The 21537-nt window shown below is 39.0% G+C and overlaps 1 protein-coding gene across 5 annotated transcripts in view; it reads left to right on the forward strand.

The window, feature by feature from the left end:
- Nucleotides 1–21537, forward strand: part of fars2 (phenylalanyl-tRNA synthetase 2, mitochondrial) — a 186469-nt gene that overhangs the window by 21523 nt on the left and 143409 nt on the right. The window contains exon 1 of one of the 5 annotated variants that reach the window (XM_026329522.1): nucleotides 10280–10336. The exons of the other annotated variants lie outside the window; for them this stretch is intronic. The gene's annotated coding sequence lies outside the window, so the exon portion shown is untranslated. Of the gene's footprint in view, nucleotides 1–10279; nucleotides 10337–21537 lie in introns of those variants that run through there. 5 annotated transcript variants of the gene reach the window in all.

Consider the following 21537-nt stretch of genomic DNA (forward strand, 5'->3'; position numbering starts at 1 on the left):
AGTGGAAGAAGATGGATGGATGGATAGATCTGAGAGATATCGATGCAGGAGCCTTGTAGTAAATACGTAGCGTCCTTTTGTGCCCAGAACTCACACTGTGCTATGACCGTAGTGCAAAAAACCTGGATATATACTTTTAAAATGTAAAAGTCTCCCTAGACAAGAACTAAATTATGGGAGACCAGAGAGAGTGCTGGATAAACATTAGGCAGTTGGAGCTTTAATTATAACTCGGGTTCAGATGAAAAATCACGCACAAGCGGTATGGGCTCTAGACAGGATTATAAAATCACTGAACAGTCATGTAATATTAAAATCATTCCAGCTCCCAAAAGTATAAATCCAGTTTGTCTGAAGCTTTTTCAGCTCATGTGTCTTGTTTTCTGAAATCTGATTTTACATAACTGACATAGCTATAACCTTATCTTTGCTGAAAGCTTTGGTACAAAAGACAGAAAATCAGGGTTAAGATCAGAAGTGACGACAATGATCAGAACAGAAAAGTCAGGCTTTGCTCACCTTCTGCTGGAGTTGGGGAAAAAAGATGTTGTCTTAAAAGAGACATGATGGACGTAGATTTGAAGAGGGGGATCATACCTATATGCAGAGGATATATGAAGGTTGTTGTCTGTCAAAGTAGACCTATAGGTCAGCTGCTCAGCTTTTCATCCCAACTCTGCTGCCAATTACTTTTAAACACGAGTCTCCTCTGACTCTGGGCTGACTTGAGCTTTGCCTGCTTCCTTGTCAGACTACAATGACAGTAGTTTCCACTGCAGTGAACTTGTTGTGCATGGAAAGTCTTTTCTTTTTATTGAGAGTTTTAAAGGATTCCCCTGTAAGCCCACATTCCAAAAATCCAGCCTGTTCCTTATGAAACTCTTGGGCTTCTTCAAAGCTCACAGTGTTGAAGAGTTTACAGTATATTTTCCACAATTTGAGGCAGCTGGATTTAAAAAAAGCTTTTGATTTCATTAGATGCTTTATTTTGAAGACTAAAAGGTACTTAACTACTTTCAGGCAGTAACACAACACTTCAGCTGGAATGAATCATAAAGACTCTTTTGGCCTTTGAGCATTTCACATTTTATCAAGCATTTACAGCAACCATTATTGTTATATCAGGTTATTTTTTTAAAAAACTGATTGAAACACACGTCAGCGCAGGAGCATAGTTTTTACAAAGTGGCAGATTGTGGTCAAAATTTGTTTTAGAAAAGATGTGAGTGATGGTCCTGTTAATGGTCATGCAGCTTAGTCAACGAAAAACATGGAAAACATTCAACTTATGGAACTTATGGAAGTCACTTATTAAAAAACTACAAATGTTCTGTGAATCTGCTAACAATAAGTTAATCTGACATACTGCTTCTTATTGTAATCCAATAACACAACAAGATTTTAAATTCTTCAATCTTCAAATGTGATTTGATAATGCGTAATCCTAATATGTACTGGGCTACAAAAGATAGGTTAAATGTTTATGTTAATGTCTGTTTTTGAAGCTGTTTGCTGCCTCCAAATCATAACTTGTTTTATGTATACACTTGGACTATTTTCAGCCACAGCAGATTTTGTAAAGGAGCTGAAATGTGCTGGTTATCTTACCAATTTTGTATAATTATCAGCAGTAGGTTTCCTGACTGCAGTCACAACCAAAGGATGTAACTCTGTGTGGGTGACATCCAAACAAAATGAGATGTAAGCTTCCTTCAAATCCCTAAACACTGAAGATATGACTTGCAGAGCAACAAGCAACAAAATTAGCCAAAAAGCCAGAATTCCCACTACAACAGACTACTACTCTCTCTTTCTGTGTCTGCATCTCTCGCACAAGTTTTGGTCTTCCCAGCGGCACTGGTTAACAGGTATACTGGTAACCCTACCTCTAAACAGGTGCATCTAAAGTCCTAATAGTTTACGTAGGAAATAATCCAGAGATGACTTGTTTGCAGAAAATAAGAATACTAATAAATGTGCCACGAAACACACACAGAAACAAACATTTTGAACTGTGTTGTAGCTTCACCTCCTGAATTCTTTAACATTTTGAGTTTTCAACATCAATATTTTGATCCACCTTTTCAATTCTAATTAGATTTAACATCCTGTAAGTTGGAGAAAAAGGAAATGTTTATTGAACTGAAGCGAAGACTAATTTGTTTTGAAGAGACTATCTTGTCTTACTCACAGGTGCTCCACTGGGCCTGTTTTGGTCAGATCAGGAGCATAAAATTACACAAGCTAACAGTTGCTCATTTCCCTGTTTGTATGTGCTGTTGGTGATATTTGTGCTAAACAAGTGAAAGTTTGCCATGTTGTCTGAATGACTCCTACTGCTTTTATGGTTGATAATCTCTCAGAAAGATGCTTGAGATCATGTAAGTCTGTTCTTAATTAGGTCCTTTTCTTTCTTCTTTCTAAGTAACACTTGGGAAGCAAAGGAGCATCTTTTATCAAGATAATAGTTAACCCTTTTTCTGGCAAACAATATCCTGTATCTGTATCTTCAGTAGTCTCAGACTTTTTTTTACAAAGGCAGAATTTCACTTTTGTACTATGGAAGATAAGTGTTTATGGTGGATGCAGCAACCCTCTTTGAAAGAAGTACTTAGTGTCAGGAGTAGCTGCAATTCAAACTATGGCTATCTGTAAGAATGAATGGTGAACGGGATAAATGGGCAATAGGATCCACAAGTGCGTTAAACTAGAGGGGAATCTCAACACTCAGTAAACTAACAGTTGTCCATAAACTCAATTAGGAAATTAGATGTGTAATAGTGATGTAGGAGTAGAATGTCATTTAATCCATCAAATTGATCAATTGATCAAATTGTAGCAGGGGCACATTTCGTCATTCCCACTTTATATCAGATTCATTACACTTTGGAAATGTGTCTTGTTGTTTCCTCACACATGAGGTACTTGTGAGCATGGGATTATCACCACATAGCAGTCTCTTGCACAAAACACTATTTTGAGCCACTTCTGTCAGTCACTGTATATAAAATGTGCAGTAACTATAAACTGATGCCCTCTTCCACATATTCTGTCATCCCGCAGCAGACACAACAAAGTGCTGTCCAGCAGTGAAGGTTGAGACTCATGGAGACTGAACTCATTATTACTACTTTGGATGTCAGCCAGGAAAACAGATGCCTCAGGTCATGCACATGAAATGTGCTCTGTTATTGGCCAGAATAGACATTTAAATGAGAGTTGGTGTATAACTATAGTGTGTCTATAAATGTTTGATAACCGCCAGATGTGGTGTCTTGGTTTGACTTTGATGTATGTTTGAAGAAATGATAGCAGGATATGGCTTATATGCAGTACACTTCAAATCAGCTGTTCTATTCAGTGCTAAAATACACAGCAGTTTCACTGATTCAGAGAACAAATTAGGCAGTTGGGATTTTATGTGAGATTAAAAACATGACTTCACTATCGCAGAAAAGATATACATAAAAATGTTGATCGGTGTAGATGAGATTTTAGAGGTTGATGTTTGAGGTTGCTGCAATTTCATGTACAGAAATGAAGACTCAACATCTTTCTCCAAATGATTTCGACCTGACCACTCCCAGCAAGCTCTAACACAGCTTTACTGTCAGCTACAGATGTGTCCCTCACTAGTGGTTAATTAGGACAAAATAAATAAAATAAAGCGGAAAACAAAGCAAAGAGGAAAGGGGACTTATCATTTCATTTTACAGTGTGTTTTAGTTAAGTCACAAACTCTGAAGAGATGCAGTAAGTCAGAGGTATGTCAGAAATTATTTCAACACCTTGATTATACATGATATTTTATTTTCATAGCATGCCAACATGTCAGCTCTTTCACACTAATGTGAGAAGTGTAAAAAGAGTTTGGTCTGTTCTGTCCACATCTGCTCCAACCTCTGTCTGTCAGAAGCTCCAGATGAGCAAAAAGAACAGCAGAAATGTATAGGAAAAAAATAGTTTTCATCTAGTCTCAGGAGGAACGTGAACGATCAGCCACGTTTTTATGTCTTTATTCATTAATGGTATTGATTTTTCTCCAGCTCGCTACAGAGGGTTGGGGTGAAAGTGAAATCAGAAAGCCCACAGTTTGCAACACATTAATCACAGGGGAGGGAGACAGGGCCTTCATGGATTGGACTTGTTTTTCCAGCACATCCCATCACTTTCCCAGGTAAATGATGCACAGGTACTCGGCCGTCCACATGAAGTAAAAGAAAACATGCTTTATAAGACGAGGCCTGTTGGGCTCTCAGTCATGGACGGGGTCCTCATGTGCATTCTGACCGGTCTTCAGCTACACAGGTCTATACACAGCAAACTGTGATCACTGTGTTCTGTCAGGACAGCAGTGGTGTTTGTGAAGGATGTTTATCATATTTTCTGGATGTTCAGGCACACTTGGTTTGCACATTTGTCCATGTACAATGTATTTTCAGTCTGTTCTTGTGAAATTTGCCAACACTGGCACTTGGATCTTGAGCTACATGCCCTGACTGAGCTGTCAGTTAGCCTGGCATGTGTTACAGTGATTTTAGGAGCATTAGTTTGTTAGCTAGGTAGCTATTTGCTTAATGTTACAGCTTCTTCATAGTCCGTAAAGAGCTTCCGCAACTGTTTGGTAAAACTGCCGCGACCAACCTTGCCATGCCATTACTCTTTGTGAACAAAGGCTCAAAGATTCAATCAACCTTTTCTTACGGCTTGAGATTTCCTGCCTTCATTTGTCAAGCTTATGGTTTGAGTTAGCTAATCAGAGGCAGGATAGGGGCAGAGACCCGCCTTGATGAGCGGATGATAGTTTGCATTGCAGATTGAATCTTGACACCGGAAGAGCACAAGCATAGTGACAGTAAAATAAAAATGCTGTCGTTTCACATTTGAATAAAGAACCTAAAAACCCATGGCAATATGACATGTAATTGATTCAGCTTTCATTTAAAATTTTAACCAAAATAATCTAAGGGAAAGGGATGTTCTGACCTTGTCAAATTCGCCCAAATCCTTTTGTTTTACCACTTTAATTGCACGAACAACTGTTCACTTGGCATTCATTCTACTCTTTTACTGGTGCTACTGTAATGAGATGATAGTGTTATTTACTTCACCTTTGAGTGGTTTTAAGGTAAGGGCTGATCGGTGTATGTGCTGTATGAAATGGTCGAGTGATGGACCTCAAAAAACTATCTAAAATATTTATGTGAATTGGCCTTCAGATTCAGATTAGAGACGGTACTACACTGTTGTTAACCTTACCTGTTCATTACTGGTTTTTCTCTTAATTATTAACACATAACAAAGTCTATATCATCCAGAACCTCCAGCATTAAAAACAGCACCCTGAATCTGGACCGGACAGTGAAACATGTTCTGCTTATAGGGCTTACAACTTGCATGACAGGAACACGCTTGCACAGCACAGCAACAAGAGCTAATTTTATGTTTCGCCAAGTATACATATTTTCCCCTCTTCAATGAAGCTGCTTGGTGCTGATTCTGACAGAAGAGAAAAACTGTGCTTTGAGATGCTGCTGTGTGGTCACAGCAGAGGATGATTGATTCAGATCAGCTCTCGACGTCCCTCAGGTTGACAACTCGAACCAATCGATATGCCGGCTGTTCTCCTCCAATTCATAAAGAAACCCTGTGCTGCTGTTGCTGCAGGGCAAAACTTTACAGGCTGGACTTGATTTCCATGATGACAAAGAGCTTTGTGATGGCCCTGAGCAGACTGGGCCTCTGTAAAATAATGAATGATGAAAAAGAATGTGGATAATACGCTGCAACATGAATAAATCAGGCAGGATAAAAAGCAGTTTTACCTAAACTTTACTAATGTAAAAGAAAAAGGAAGTGCAGGACAGCTTTTTCTACAAAGTCTGTTAATGTGTGACTCATTCTTTCTACTAAAATCAGTTGTGATTAGGTTAAATGTTAAGTGGCTGGAAATGAATATTAAATTCTCCTAACTTAATATCTTGCATTTTATTGTTTTGGATGCTTCCTTCAGTATTAAAGCAATCCTGTGATGCAACATGACCTTTCAATAGTGTTGATTAACCAAATAGCAAAGACAAATAGGCAAAAAGGGGACTGGGACGGTGTATTTAAATATTTTTTCTTTCTTTGTTCTCTTTTGTTATCCAAATAAAGCATTTAAATTAATACTCAGTCTGTTTTAATCACCACTGTGATAACATGACAGGTTCAAGTGGGAAGTTTGCCTGTTCATTTTTGACCTGAAAGTAGCAACTTCACATTCTCAGCAAAGACTTTTATCATATCTGTAGCTCTCAGCCACATCTTGTGCCCCTCACCAGTGGATGACTTTTGCTCGTTTTTATTAAAATTAAATAAAACTTTTTTCTAACCAACTGTATTTCCTGTAAAAAGGCTATGACGACTCTATAGATGGTGTTAACTTTGCTTTGGCTGCGGCCGTTGTAGAGATTTAGGGAAATTAAATTAAACAGCATTCGTTGGGGCAGTTACTGAGAGTGCTCAGAATAATGAACAGGTCTCGAAATTGCGACCAAAATTAAGTCAGTGTGTGACAGCAAAATATATTTGGTAGCACATGTGGGAGTGCAAATAATTGTCATCATGTGACCAATTTTTTTGGCTGGCAGAGTGGTAGAGAAAGCTCTTCTGTGTGGCGCTGATGTGTGCCTATAAAGAAAGAACGGTTGCGTCATTGTTTTCACTGGTATCACTGCATGCGTCCTTTGATAGTGCCAAAGTCAGAGTGGCTTTATTTTCAATAAAGGAAATATGTTAAATATACAGTACTGGGCAAAAGTTTGAGGCACTAAAATTACACTAAATTTACTTTTAATAAATTACATAAATAGCTTTTCATTTTTGAACTAACTTTACACAAAGTACAGTAAGAGGACCCAAACCTAAATCTAATCAGCATTTGCAGCACCCCCCATTTGCTCTTAAACAAACAGCAGTTCTCTTTGGTTTGACCTGCACACAGTTTCTCCTGGTACTTTGCAGCACCGTGGAGAAGCTGCTGCAGTTCTTCTGTAGATTCAGGCTGTCCCAGTGTTTCTGGGAGTGACTGCACACTGCCCAGATCAAGGCTCTGTGGGGATCAGACCATCTGCAGCAGGGCTCCTTGTTCTTCTTGTCTCTAAAAATTGTTTTTCATGAACTCTAGTGGAATCTTTATCGGCTTGTTGTCCTGCACAATGGGTTGCTTCTTGTTGTGTGATAGGAATCTAAATCATTGAAAGTGCCTAAAACTTCTGCAGAGTACTGTATGTTCATCATTCATTTGGTGCTACTAAATTTTTGATGGCGCTCCTAACTTTGTAAAGTTTGGATCACCAGTACTACCATGTAAAAAAAGTTAATTTCGAGTCAGGATGAAGTTTCGGTCAGTTTTGGAGGAAAATGTAAACCTCTGTTCACTCTCTTCACATATGGTCTCTTGTGTTGACTGTCCACCTAGACTTGTAACTTTGATCTCCTTCTGTGACTGGTTTATGTCTGTTGTTTTCACCATTCACAGTCCGTTGCCTAGGCCCCTTCCTCTGTCACCCATGTCTTCAGTGGAACAACTCAACTACATAACAAAAAACGAAGCATCAAATTTCAATGAACTGAAATTGACTTAGATTTTTTGTCATGTTGAAACATTTTTTTAATCTTAATTTTTTTGATCAATTCCTGATTTCAGACAGGGTTTTGTGTATTCGAGTCTGGTGTTTTTTGCTGTGTTGTTTAATTGAAGTGATAGAGACAAAAAAAAGTTTATATGGCTACTGAGAAGACACCTTTTTTGTGTCATCCTGTCATAAGAGAGTTTCTGTAGGGATAACAGACTGTAGAGTAGAAACAAACATAATGGTGGAGACTAAAGGCCACAAAGCTGCAGCTACTGTGGCTGTCTGCAAGTGCACGTTTTTCAGTTGCTGTTTGGACACATTTTAGTTTGATAGTGAGACAGAACATTTTTGGCCAGATGACTAACGGCTTTGATTGGTAGCTTGACACCTCTAGGACACCTCTGGTCACTATTATGCAGAGTCAGGTTGCATCTCAAAAGCAAGATCTCAAAAGCAAGATGGCCATCCAAATATTCACTGGCAGTAAGTGGTGATGTGTCGTTCATCTTTATTTACAGTCTGTAGGTTTGACTAATATTCTGGGGACCAAAACCTGTGCAAGACACGGCCTTCCTTGCAGGTGTAAATCATTGAATTTTAGGGTGATGACGTGTGTGTGTGTGTGTGTGTGTTGATAATCACATGCTGGACAAATGTGTGTGTGATTGCCACTCTACATTTTACTGTGTGTATTTCATGTACAGTACGGATTTGCGGAAATTTGTCTTTGTCTGGACATTAGCTCAATTGTTTAACTGCGTGCGTGCGTGCACACGTGTGAGAGAGATGGTGATGGGAAAACAAAGTGGGTGTATGAGTGTAGCCCTGCAGCCTCTGCAGTTTTTTTTCGTCATCCATAAAGTCTCTCTCCTCTTTTATAATTTCATACACTCCTCTCCTTTACCCTTTCCTTTTCTCCTCCTTGTTGTTCTCCTTATCTACTTGTTTCCTCTCCCCTTATTTTCTCATCTCCTCCCCTTGTTTCCTCTCATCTCCTTTCCTTTGTCTCCTTTAGCCTCTCCTCTCATTTCTTCTTGTATATTCTCGTCTCCTCTCCTTGCTTTCTCTCTCCTATACTGCTTTTTCCTTTCATCTCCTCTACTTCTCCTCTCCTCTGTTGTTTCATCCCCTTGTTCCTTTCCTATCTCTTCTCCTTCTTTGCTCTCTTAATTCCTCTCATTACCTTATTTCCTTTCTTCTTTTTCACCTTGTTTCTTCCCTTGTCTCTATCTCTTCTCCTTGTTTCCTCTCTTGGTTTCCTCTCTTTTCCTATCCTCTCTTTGTTTTCTGTCATCCCTTTCTTTCCTGTCTTGCCTACTCTCATCTATTGTATATCTTTTTAAAAAATACTTTTTTTACGTGCAGCCTGTGCAGGTTTGATCTAATGCAGCTTGTTAAAAAGCTACCTGCATCTTCAAACAATAATATCCACAGCTGTGACTTTATTATGGAGGGAATAAGAGAAGGAGGACAAATAGGCAGGATTGAGAAAGGTGAAGTGAGATGGAGGAGGGAGGTAAAGAAAAAGGTGAGAGAAGTAAGAGGGGAAGATATGAATGGTAGATGATGTGGTAGGGGTTATTTAAATGAAAACTATGTGAGACGTTTAGTGCGAAAATGTCTCATTGGTGGACAGACATCTGAAACTTGACAAGCACTCTCACACTGTTTTCTAATTAAAATGTCACAATCCAAAGCAAACAAACAAAATCCACTGGTTTAATCTTTAATGCTGCAACTAGCTGTTACTTTTGTTATCAAATTGATTAATTGTTGAAGTACTTCTGAAAATTGCTTAATGAATGAAGCAGAGTTAAAAGCAATGATACTTCCCTTTGAAATATTCTGCGGTTGACGTGTACAGTGCCCTAGGAAGGAAATCATCCTGGTGTGAAGTACTTATTACCTATCTTTTTTTCGACCACAGAGAAAAGGAGAAATAAAAGAGAGACATATGAGGGGCAAATAACATTCAGAGGAGAAAACTAGAGTTGTTCTGCAGAAAAACAAGATGAGCATGAAGTAAAAAATGGCAGTAGAGGAGGAAGAGAGCAGGAAAAGGAATGAGGAGCAGTGAGGCAGATTTAGGGTGTAGGACACTGATTTTATGGCCTTTTAAAACAAACTAGGGAGGCAGGAGAAATAAAGAGATGCAGGGCGATGCTGTGGAGGTGCCGGCAGTGAAGATGGATGTGGGCTCGTTCCTGAACACACTGTTTTAAATGAACGCCACAGTATCAGCCCATCATATTGACCACAGTGACTATATATCTTGCTGCAGCTTGGCTGCCCTGCAGCCTAACCACACACACACACATATTGCCACTATCTTACTTTATGACTCCATACACAACATGTATAAAGTACAGTGTATTAGGCTGCTAACCATTTTTTGTTTTGAATATATTAGCACATAGTTGTGTGGAATTATAGAGGTTCCTCAGCACCAGGACGTTGAATGTGAAAACCTTTACTAATGTTAATCAAACACATTAGCATGTCTTCGTCACATCTAGATATCTCTAAGCACACATACAGCCGTGAGTTTCAGCTTGATGTCAGCAGAACCATATTCACAGAGTTAAACTCCGCACTCATCTAAGAGCTATGTCTGCTCCGGAAGTGCACACCATTATCGACCCCCTGCATCTCGCCCACAGGGGAGTGGTCTTCGATAAACTCCACGCCCTCCATGTTTGTGGACCGGACCTTTTAGGGTGAGTAGTGTGCAGTATTACTCATGAACAGTGTTAGCACGCCATTATTTGACACCTTTTATTATTCATTCATTAAAATAAAACCACAGAGAGCAAGAGGCAGGTGTCGGATGTTGTAACCATCCGTGTTGGCAGACGAGTGGTGTCGTGAACAGGAAGCGAGGCGTGAGCTGGAGGAAGTGGTCATTGTGCCAGAGAGGAACTCCCTTTGATGGGAGGGGGCAAGTGACACTGACACTCCAGCAGAGAGCTAGAGAGAGAGAGCAGGAGAGAAAGCAAACGACAGAGAGGCCACCTGTTTGTGTGATGTGTGAGTTTTGCATACACTGTGTCAATTACAGACATAAAAACAAGAGTCGTGTTGAGTTCCCATCACTTCAGAAGAAATTACATTCGCTTACATTTAATTCATTTAATCTACCACACTTTTCCCTCATCTTAAACCACCTCTTCACTCTAAAATTGAGTGCGTCCTTTTTGTTTCTGAGGAAAACTGGGTCCCCACAAAGTGAGCATATAAACAGATTTATGTCCCCACAGCATGAGTGATACAAGTTTACACAGAGTCGTGATCATCATGGCATGTGTTCACTGTGGGAACCATGACAGCTTGTTTATAGCTTCCTCTCACTGTGAGTCTTTGAGGTGTGACACATTATGGAGTTCCTGAGTCATTTTTGCTCTTGTGTATTTTTAATTTGAGAAAGTTGCATTGCTGACATTGTAATCACGTCGATCCAAGTATATTTGTAACTCACTTTTACAATTACTCTGTGATGACAAATGTGTTCACTGTTCAGTGTTTTTAGTGATTGAAGCAACACATTTCTAGTGAGTTCAGTCCGTTGTTGAAGTTAGGGGGAAGAGGCTATTTAAACTTTTTTAGCATTAAACCAGAACAGAACTTTTTCCTGTCTGCAGATGGTTTTAATGTCCCAGACAAGGTTCTCTAATCTCTAACCTTTTCATGGATGACATCACACCCCATTGCTGCTAGTGCCTGCAGTGGAATATAAACAATAATGGTGACAAAGGTGTGAGAACTCCTGTGGTACATACCATATTTTCTGGCCTATAAGTTTCACTTTTTTCACTCCTCTGGCTTGTCCTGTGACTTATACAGCAAAGGGACTTATGTGTGAGTATATATACAGTAATTTTGTCGAGTAGTCACTAGCATTAGATGACACTCTTGGCTCAATTGAAGATAATATTGTACTGCTGAAAAAGTAAAAACGTTTATGTTCATGCTAAACTCCTAAATTCCTAGTGTGAAAATGCCGTCCAAAAGAAAGAGCTATACTGCCGACTTAAAGCTGCAGGTAATAAAGTTTGCAGCTGAAACAAAGTTTGAAGTGAGTGTCGGCATTAAGGCAACCAAGAAATGAGAGGGGGACAGTGCTTCATCTTCCCCCACCCCAATGTTGGTGCAGTGTTTAACATTACTTAACACAGATGAATGAATATTGTAATGCACTTCTGCTTGTTGTTATACCTGGTCTACTGTCACATCTCTCTCACACAGCATTCAGCGGAATCTATGCCATGGGCTTTTCTATATATGAGGTGAATTGGCAGATTTTGAGTTCCATCATTCAGCCGGATTCAACATTGAATCCTAGAGAGAAGGAGTCGCGGCCTAATGGATAGGGACTTGTCTGTATGTTCTCTTGTCGGCGGGGCGGAGTGAATAGACAGCTCTCTCCACCTTCAATACCACGACTGAGCTGAGACCCTTGAGCAAGGCACCGAACCCCCAACTGCTCCCCGGCTTAGCCTTTAGCTTTTCTCCAGCTCTGCAACCTCTGAACGGCTTCTTCTTCTCAGCCGGTATTGGGTGTCTAACCCCATAACTAGTTCTTCTCAAAGCCAAAAGATCATTGGCACTGCATTGCACCAACTCAAAAGTGTGGACAGGTTTTGGATTTCTATATACATTAAAAGCCAAGGTGCTGTCCAAGAATTATTTGCAAAGTAATTCATTTACATTGTATTTAAACACTTGATTGACACTCATATCCTTTGTACTTTTAATAGTATGGATGTAAAATAGGTCTTAAAATTGATCCAGAGGTGTCTAATAAGGTTTTAAACCATCTTAAATTAGTCTAGTAGAATCAGCACACACCCTTATGTTTGTAGATCACTGCAGTAGGAGGCAAAGTGGGGACAGTATAAACTCCCTTTCAGTATGGCTTCAAAAATTGTTAATGTTTTCATGTGTGTCCACTCTGGTGCCATTCATCTGTACCACTATCCTGCAGCCATCTTTACACACTCACACTCTTTCTACGGTGTTTCTCTATAGGCCTATCCACGCCTCCCTCTCTCTCTCTCTCTCTCTCTCTCTGCAGTATGTAATTTATCACCTCTATCTATCAACGTGTCCATTTTTACAGGCTGAATGAATCCCTCTGCACTAAAACTGCTGCTGGAAATGGCCTGTGCGTGTGCATGCCTCTGTCTGCACGCTTTATATCTTTGTGTAGCATGTGCGACATGTCACTTGTCAGGTGCTGACGCTCGTGTCTGACTGACGCGTTTCATAATGTGCACCTGCGTATGCGTGTAATGCGACACTGTAACCTTGGCAACCACTGTATTCATCCGAAGCATTGTATTTCCAGCCGTCTTGAGTTTTTGCCACGTCTGTACAGGAACAGTGCTGAGGCTTTGAGCTTCGTTTCACTATGTGAAACATTTCTAAGTTTGTTTCTCTATTTTTTTGATGTGTGGTGGGTGTTTTTGGACCGCAGGCTTCAGCTTGTCCTTGGCGACATCTCTGTTGCCACCTTTATTCAGCTGGCAGCGTAAGAAGTCACATCACAGCTTCACTGTTGGCGGCTGCCACATTGGTTAGTCAGAACAACTTCTTGGCAACCAAATAAGGGATTCTCTCAGCAACTTTCGCACATGATGAATCATGTTTCAGTGCTGCATGCATAGATGCACATTTTATCTGTTTCTGATACACATTAATCTGTTTTTCATGTTGTTTATATATTTTTGCTTTTAAGTGACTCAAGCATAATGTGCTTAATGAAAGTGGTGTTGAATATGACCTGCAGTATGAGAACATTAAAATAGGAAAACCTTTATGAGCAATTGTCATTACTTTTGCAGCTAGCTAATGCTATATTGGGTCATCAACAAATATCCACTGCGTTGTGGCTAGCAACAGCTGCAGGACAGATATACAAATGCTGTTCCAATTAGGGCTGCAGCTCACAATTATTTATTCATTACAGATTATACTGTATTTTCAATTGAAATAATCATTTAGTGCACAAACATAACAATAGTGTTTTTGTCTGTTCTATTTTCTTAACTGATGAATCATTAGGTCTTGGAAAACAATGAAAAATTACAATTTCTGACAGCTGCCAATGATCTAAATAAATGTTTCACCCAACTAAGCGTCCAAAACATTTACAGTAATGTTAACAGGGAGAGGCACCAAATTCCCTTATTTTAAATCTGTAACCATGACAAGTTTGGCAAAGGTTGAATTGATTAGCAAAATGGTCACATATAAGTTTCTGTTGATCATTTTATTATTCGCTGTAGCTCTACAAATATTTAAGCAGAAAGTCAAATGTATTTACAGCTTGTAAATGTCTAGGGATGCCCTATTTTATGTTAGCAGAATTAAACTTTATTCAAATTATATTGCTGTAACACATATAATAATCTATAGTACACATTTAAGACATTAGATATTTATTTTTGCCCAATTAAACAACTGAAATGATGAACTGATTATCAAATTAATATCTCCTTAAAAACAGGCAAATTGTTAGATTATTGTCTTGCATGTTACATTTTATCACACGGAGAACTGCAGTGTTCAGCAGACATCACACAGGTGCCATTTTGTGTTTTTGTCATAAATCAAGTTACCACGTCACTATAGTTGTCGAGTTAAAAGGTTAAAATAGGGGAAAGGTCTGACATCTGTGGTGTACTAAAGTTGGCAGCTTTGTGCCTCTTCTGGCCCCAGCTGCATCTTCAAACATTAAAAAAAAGAAATGTGTGAAGTGTTTCACCGAGCCAAACAGCAGTGACTCCCCCACCGGCTTCATTAAAGTTTGATCTCATTTAATATTTTGTTTTGCTCAGTTCATGACTATGTTTAAAAATTCCATGTCATCAATTCCTCTTCAAAAATGTCTAGTTTCCTTCAGCTGTTTTTTTGTTTTTTCTGTCACTGTTCTGACATTTGGGGTTTCAGACAGACTTCTGTGACCGTTGTCCTCTTCAGTACTTGGGGTTCTGTTGCCTGCTGTTAGTGACTTTAGGACCTTAGACATAATGTAAAATAAGTGAAATTCCCAAAGCATAAAGTGACGACAACACTGAGATTTTTTTTTTTTTTTTAGATTAGTTTTAAGTTTAAACTTATTACAGTTTAACTTATTTAAAATTATGCATCCAGTAAAATTGGTACTGTATTTTAAACTGCTAATGGTGCTAGTTTGAAAGTCACAGTCACAAAAGTTATTACAGTTCATCTGCTGAATATCTGAACTGAATTTCCCAGCCATCCATCCAAAAAATATAAGGATTTTTTTACTCAAAATCACAAATGTCAACTCATGGTGGTGCCATAGAAAAAGTGAGAGCATCAGAGATGAGGGGCTGGGGTACAGTAGTGCAGAGTGTCAGTGGACTGTACCTGTACCTGAAGAAAACCATTTCCTTGCAGCTATAGGCCATTTAGACTTGGATGTCAGCTGTGTTTTGGTCTGATGTGTTTCTGAAATCCTTTAAAACGTTAAATCATTTATAACTGCTTGGCTTCATGCACTGAAACGATGTGTACAGGTTTAGTAAAAGATTGTGGTTTGGGCCAAAATACTGGTCAGTTAAAGAGCATGTGGAGCATGTCTCCAGTCATGCAGCAGACATCACGGGTACCCTTTCACGTCTGTGTCAGATGAAATGTTACTGAACAAAACATCAATATTTGATGCTTTGGGAATGAGAATGGACAAAAATATCTGGCCGAGTACAATGTGTTTAATTTCCTATGCGCAAGTTGAAATTTTTCAAGCTACTTGAAGATATAGCAAATAAAACATTAATCCAGATTGGCATATTTCAAATCATCTCTGTGCCTGTGTTAAGTCCTGCTCTGCCCAGGTCCCTGCAGTTTATTACATAGACTGTGTGAATTTATTCTTCATGTGTATCCGTGTGCGTAGGCGTCCATATGTTTTATGTGTGGTGCTATTGGGTGCCATGGTTACAGACATATGGTGATAATCACATGCTAGAAAGAAGGTCGGAAAAAAAAGATGTGAAGCCAAGTTGGAGACAAGCAAGGGGAAATATTTTAGCCACCCAGTCCACTTCCTTCAGAGTGAGCAAAATTATGGAAATAAAGATGCTGATTTTTTTTTTTTTTTTTGCAGCTAAGTCTTCTAAAGTAGTCTGAGCCTTTAATTCATTTGAAGGTAAAATACATCAACTTCAGGTCGAGATGCATTTTGTCTTAAAATGTCACATAACCTTTTGTGATCATTTAGGATAAAGGGCCTTTTCACCTTTTCCAAACCAGCTGACATTTCTCTTTGCTGCAGCGAGTTTGCCACTGCAGGGTGACAGCTGCACAGCTGCAATTATTCTTAGAGCATCTATTGAACTACAGCTGTTACTTTGTGTTGAACTGTGGCTACACACATTAAAATTAGTTTTTGACTGTAATGTGTTTTTTTTTTTTTTTTTTAAATCATTGGCCAGATTTTCTGCAAATACTCTCAAGCTCAGTCAAGTTGGATGGGGACTGTTGGTGGACAACCATTCCCAGGTTAGGTATTGGGCAGCTGATGAGAAGTGCCTTGCATAACGTTTATAATTGAGGCCAACCAGTTCAATCTTGGTTTTATCAGACCAGAGAGTCTTGTTCCTCCTGGCCCGAGAGTCCTTCAGGTGCTTTTTTGCAAACTCCAAGCAGCTTCCATGTGTTTTGCACTGAGGAAAGGCTTCCATTTAGCCTCTCTGCCTATATCCCAGATCAGTAGAGGGCAGCAGTGGTTGTCCTTCTGGAACTTTGTGTTACATGTGTGCAGTGATCACTTTACTGTCTTCTTGTCAGTCAGTCAGTATGATGATGGGATACTTGGTCACCTCTGTGACTAAGGATCTTCTCCCACGATTGATCAGTTTGGTCAGGTGTGAGGCCTGGTCTTGCCAAACCTCTTCCATTTGACTATTATGGAGGCCACTGTGCTTGTGGGAACCTTCAGTGCAGCAGAAAATTTTTGTAGCCTTCCTCAGCTCTGTGCCTCTCAACAGTCTGAGCTCTGCAAGCAGTTGCTTTAACTTCATGGCTCGATTTTTGCTCAGATATGCATGTCAGCTGTGAGGCCTTCTATATACACCATCTCAGCAATGATAAAGAGAAATGGGAGGTGCCTAAGCCAAATTTCACCTGTTATTACTAAGGGTCTATTCAATTCCATTTACATTTCACAGGTGTACTCCAGTACAGGTGTAGAAACATTCTAGCAAAGACACTGATCTACAAATTTTGGGAATTTATTGGCCTTCGAGATAAAATGTGCTAATTCTTACATATTTTGATAAGATGAATTAGAAAATAAGCAGTAACGATGCTGGTTGGTTAAAGTTTTCAAGGTATTTCACAATAAGGATTTTTAATTATCTATACAATAATGATCATAATGCCTTGTAACTTCTCGACAAAGAACAGAAGAATAATGAGAATTGTACCGCATTAAGGTTTATACATTTATCTTCACTTTGATACTAAAGATTATGACCTAACTGTAATTTATTGGTGTTTTATTAGCAATGTCAAGGTTTTGTTGTTGATTTTCATGAATAACTGGTCCAGGTGTGGTTCTCAGACAATTGGGACACAGCAACAGTTGTTATAGCATATGGAAGCAACCAAATAGATGTTTCGATTGTTTTTTTTGTGTGTCAAAAGCCCAAGGGTACTGTGTAACTCTAAGCTGCCAGTTCTACTAAAGCAATTTCTGCTCTGCAGAGTACATTTCTCTGGGTCAGATAATGCCTTTTTGACATATCAGAAGTACTCTCTGTCCTGGCAGTGTGCAAGCCACAAAACGCTGTTTAGATACTGAATAAAGATGGAACAGTGTTGTTTAATCTGATGTTAGAGTTTGTATTATGTAATTATTTTTCATGAGAAAAGCATGAAAATGTTACATGAAAAACCAATAAATGAATGATAAGTTACATTACAAAGATAAATTTGTATTGATTGGTATGGCACCATTCTCACTGCTATATCACATTTTGCAGAAATGCTATGGAGCATAATCACACATCCCCTCCTAATATTGAATTATTTTGATGCAGTTTTGAAGGTGTAGCTTGGAAACTGAAGCCAATTAACACTCAGGACTTGCCTTTATTAGTGACCCAGTTCTGGTGAAATTTAGCTACTTTCATGTCTGAGCCTTTCTCATTGTAAACCAGTGAGTTCAAGAGAAATGGGAGGCGTCTGAGTTAATTTTCATGTGTTGTTACAAAGGGTCTGAATACTTCATAATTCAATTTTTCCTTTTTAATAAATTTACAAAAATTCCTGAAATGTTTTCACTTTGTCATTATTTATTACTGAGTGGAGTTTAATGAGAAGAAAATTTGATTTTAATTGTAGTAGCTATAACTTGGATGATATGATAATCTTAAAATAGATTTCAGTTTTAATAAACTAATGGAGCCCAAAACATTACTCCATGTCACAAGATAATTCAATGATTTCTAAAACCTCATCTTTGTGAAACAGTAGAATACAAACACAATGATTGCTGAAACAGCCAAGCCAGGGCTTTATCTTTTTATTTGAAATTGATCTGTTCAGATACAGAGTATCCACAGAAGTAAAAGCAGGGGCTTGATCCAGTGTTGTGCATGGAGGTAAACACCAGACAGAGTTGTCTACCCCTTGACAACCCACAACAGCTCCATCTCCCTCCCTGTTAGAGGTGATGTTCCACATCCGTGAACCAGCACCCAAATCTTCATATCATTAGGGGGAGACAGCTGCATGTAATTGTTTAGGCTGTTCCTGACCGGGCTCTATTGGTCAAGATGGTTCTGGTTCCCCTCCCAGCTCTGGACAAGCCTTACTTTTTCTAATCTGGGCTAGGTGACAAAACTCTGGTTCCTCAGAAAGATGGATGAACGAAAGGGCAACAGCTGATGTCATTCCCTGTATTTCCAGATGGGGCACTCTTACAATGCTCTGTTGGTGATACCCTTTGCATTGTGGGTAGATGCTGTCCTCTTGTGTCGCCAAACCATCTAAAAAAAAATGTGTGAAATTATTTTCGACTCAGTTTATTAGAAGGAAAAAAGAAGTATAATGGTAAGACTTTGCGATGACTTTTCACTCCTGCCGCCTCACAGTCGTTTAAGTGGCCACACTGTGAATATGTCAGACATCAATTCTACCGTGCATTTAACAACAAGACAAACAAAAGAGAACATTAGGTAGGCTAAAGATAAATGATATTTTGTTTAGCTTTCTATTCAGAGTTTATGTTGCTAATGTTTCACGTGCAACACGAGTCAGTGCACATTCCTTTCGTGTTGAGGTAGTCGACATATTTAATTTATATGCAGAATTAATTTTGCTATGCTACATAAATGCCATTGTCTGTAGTGTATCCATAAATCATTAAGGATTTTTTATTCAGTATATAAGCAGCTCTTAGAGACTGAGGGAAATTTAGATGCTCAGGAAAATCGCCACTTATCAATCAATCAATTAATTAATTAGGCCAACCAAGTATGAATAATGAATTAATAATTTGCATCCCTAGTTTGAACTTGTTTTATAATAAGCAGTACTTCTATTAAACAGCCGTACAGTGTGATCTTTGCTGTGCCAAATGGTGCCTCTTTTCTTATTTCCTTATGGGCAGTGTTTTACCTAATAAAAGTATATTAATTTTTATGAGCTTACTGGGGGTGGTCTTTGTTTCAGGCAAAGTGACATGGCTCTACTGTAACACACTGTGGGAACCCACTTAACACATTAATGATCTGCAGAGAAGATCTTTGTCTAATTTGGTCTTTATGTGACCTTTTATTGCATGCCTGCCTTCGGACAAATTATGAACTTTGTACACAAGATAAATTAAGGTTGAGCTGCCATGACCTTTACTGAACACGTAAATGCTCCTCACCCGAAGAATTTGATTTCACAGCTTTTGCTTTACGAGACATGTTGAATTTGTTGTTCATTCTGTCCAACAGCACTGTACTGTCTGCTGTGCTATTTACGCTTTGTCACCACAAAGCAATACATTGCTGTTAAAGTCAAATGACCTTGAGATTGACCTCTCCCCAAGAAACAGATTTGTACTGTGTGTGCATGTTTGCGTGTGTGTGACCTGAGCCTTGCCCTGTCCAGTCCAGTGTAAAATGACACCAGCGTCAGAGCAGAGATAACGGCATCATAGATTTAGGAACTATGATACGTTTTGCTGCAATGCCACTGCAATGCAACACCCTTTGTCTTCTTCAGGGATGTTCCCTGTGTGTGTGTGTGTGTGTGTGTGTGTGTGTGTGTGTGTGTGTGTGTGTGTGTGTGTGTACACAAATATTTTAGGGGGGCAGATAAAAGGGCACTGGTCTTATCTGTCAAAGGATGGAAAAGGATGGAGAGCGACAGAAAGCTGACTTTGCTCACTGTCTTATTTTAACCTTTGCTGTTTATGATATTTGTTCATTAGTATAATTATGTTTATGAGAAAATTATTTGTGTATGCATTTGTGCGTGCGTGTGTGCGTGCATGCTTGTTGGCAGCTCGAGCTCCCACCTCATCTGACCTCTGCTAAGAAGCTGGCCTGGGCCTGGTGTTTTTATGACTGACTCTAATTCACCTCCTGCTTGTTTCCCTCTGTATTGTCAACTGTAGAAGGATGTCTGTGCCAAAACTGCCCAGCAGCAAAGAGCAGACAGACACAGTTAGACACTAGCTAGTGAATATAATGGAGTATTTAGCAGCTAAAGAGCCAGGTAGCCCACAGGGGTTGGATGTGACCAAAAACAAGTTGGACTTCCATTAGGTGGACTCTGCAAACACATGATATTGTTGTTTTGTATGTTGTTGGAAAAAGTGTTTCCTAACCCCAAAACAACTTCATGAAGTGATAATAAGGAGATCTACAGCACCGTGGAAGCTAGAAAAATATGACTGCAAGTAAATTTAGGTCCACATCAGAGAAAAGTACTAAATGACAAAACGTACATTTTACATGCCAGCTCACCTTTAAAACAATGATTTCAGAAGTTTAATTCGTGATAGGTGTGCCACATGTTGCATTGTTTGTCTTGTGGACCTACAATGTTAACAGCCTTGAAAAAAAGCATACCTAACATACAGTAGATATGTGCTTATAGGTTCATGTCATATTTGCCAAATATTCTACAGTACAACACAGCATTCAGATATTTTCAGGTATAACAATAAACAATAGAGTTGCATCCAGAAAACCTCCAAAGGAGGGCAATCAGCATGGATATCAGAACCCCATGTCTTATCGGACCTGTTCTAAACACCTGAGCATCTCATCCTGTTCATTTATAGAGCAGACACTCTTTGCCCAAAGTTAGTGTAAATCATCACATAAATTAACTGGTAAACCTTCAGTACAACTGTCTGCACTGCAAGTGGTTCAGCCGTTATAGACACACAACTGACATGCTCTTATTTTACTCTATCCAGCTGTCTACACTGCCCGCGCATTTGTTCGCTTGTCACTCGCACTACATGCATGTATAACATCTTGAAGGATATGTTTATGCTTTAAGCTTAATTTTCTGAGGGTTAGGTGTGTAATCACTTCACATAAATCCATCGAAACCCTGACAGCTCACTGATGCCAATCAGAATTTCCATCAAAACAGAGAAATACCATTACTATTGAACACAGAGTTCGTTTTGGGGTTGAATTATTTGTCATTTGTCATGCCTATGTTTTACAGTTTCATGGACCAATTCTGCACAAGACAGAAGAGTGTTCGACATTATTATTTTTAACTATAATTTTTCCTTTCCCAAGATATTTCTATAGGCTTGGCTATGTGTTTTTTTTTTTTTGTTTTTGTAAAAGCTTCCATTCTCTGTGTGTTTCATGCAGGTAGAGTTCTCTGTTTTTTTATGCCTCCTCTGTGTCTGTCTTTCAAACATGCA

The sequence above is a fragment of the Mastacembelus armatus genome, unplaced genomic scaffold (assembly GCF_900324485.2).
Source record: "Mastacembelus armatus unplaced genomic scaffold, fMasArm1.2, whole genome shotgun sequence".
In the NCBI taxonomy this organism is placed as follows: domain Eukaryota; kingdom Metazoa; phylum Chordata; class Actinopteri; order Synbranchiformes; family Mastacembelidae; genus Mastacembelus; species Mastacembelus armatus.